Below are 1,348 nucleotides of genomic sequence, written 5' to 3'. Positions count from 1 at the left end.
GGGTACCTGGCTTGGCAGAAACCACCCTCGGCCATCCTCGGCCATCCAGGGTCGAGGCTGCCAGGAAACCATCCCGGAAGCTGGCGTCCACGGCCCCCGTCGCCGCCCCCGACCCTGGCCCTGCGCCCTGGTTCCCCGTGGCACACCCAGGAGGGACGCCTTCCCCAGCCGGGCTGGCTCCAGAGCGTCCTCCCTGCTCCCCAGCCCGGCTTTGGCTCACCCCGTTGCCCCCACTTGGAAGGCTGTCCCCTGCCGCCTTCACGCCCACATGCCGTTGATTTTGGGGCCTGCCTGTGGCCCCCGGTTCTCACCCGGCTCGATGCCCGCATACTGCAACGCCCAGCCCCGCAGCGACCCGGAGCGTCCTGACGCCCACCCGGGCCGGCAGTCCCCGGAGCCGGGGTGGGGCTGTGTGCAGTAGCCCCACCCATGTAGATTCGTCCCCTGATCTACTAAATGAATGGGGAAGGACGAGAGATTCGGGAAGGCCCATGAGCCTCTCCTCTCAGCACTTCTTCCAGGCTGTGCTGATCACCCAGAATGCTCCTCTTCCCTTGTGGGAGGGTTCAGAAGCTGCCTCCTCCAGGTAGCCTTCGCAGGATGCCTCAGGGAGGACAGGCTCTTCCACTGTGGCTCCTGCCAAGAGGGTTCAGAGGCTGCCTCCTTCGGAAAGCCTTCCTGGGTTGCATCAGAAAGGGGAGGCTCTTCCACTGTGGCTCCTGCTATTCTCTCTGCCCCCCACCTCGCCTCTGACTGCGGCCACACTAACTGCTAACCCTGCCCACTCCCTCCCTGCCTTTCAGGCTTCCCCTCGCTCACCTCCCTCTCTCCTTTCCTCCATTGACTGCTCTAACTGGAACCGCCCCCAGGGAGCCCCGGGGGGGTTCTCACCCTTCAAGCCAACCTGCTCACACCTCCTCCCTCCAAACACTCCAGCGACCTCTTATCCTTCTCCCCTTCGTGGGATCTCCACCTTGGCTCATTGAGATCTGAGAGCTGGAAGACCACGCCCCTCACTCCCCTCACACCCCTCTTACCCCTCACACCACTGCGCCCCACCCACCTCCAAGTTCCTCCCACTTCCATTCCCTCTGACCTCCGCGCCCCACCCTCCTCAAGCCCCTCCCACTTCCGCACTCACCTACCTCCAAGCCCCTCCCACTCCCGCGCCCCTCGCACCCCTCACTGCCCTCAAGCCCCTCCCGCTGGTCCCTGGGGAAGCATCCCTGCCTCTCCTGACGACACCCCATCATTCCCTCTCAGCGTCCGGAGGATGCCTCTGTTGAAACCACCCATCACTGTGTCCCCACCACTTCCTTCTTTTTTTTTTTTTTTTTTTAGTCGGGGT

Source organism: Carlito syrichta, unplaced genomic scaffold, assembly GCF_000164805.1.
Source record: "Carlito syrichta isolate Samal-C Ts95f unplaced genomic scaffold, Tarsius_syrichta-2.0.1 Scaffold316169, whole genome shotgun sequence".
Classification (NCBI taxonomy): Eukaryota; Metazoa; Chordata; class Mammalia; order Primates; family Tarsiidae; genus Carlito; species Carlito syrichta.
Note: the sequence above shows the minus strand (reverse complement) of the source record.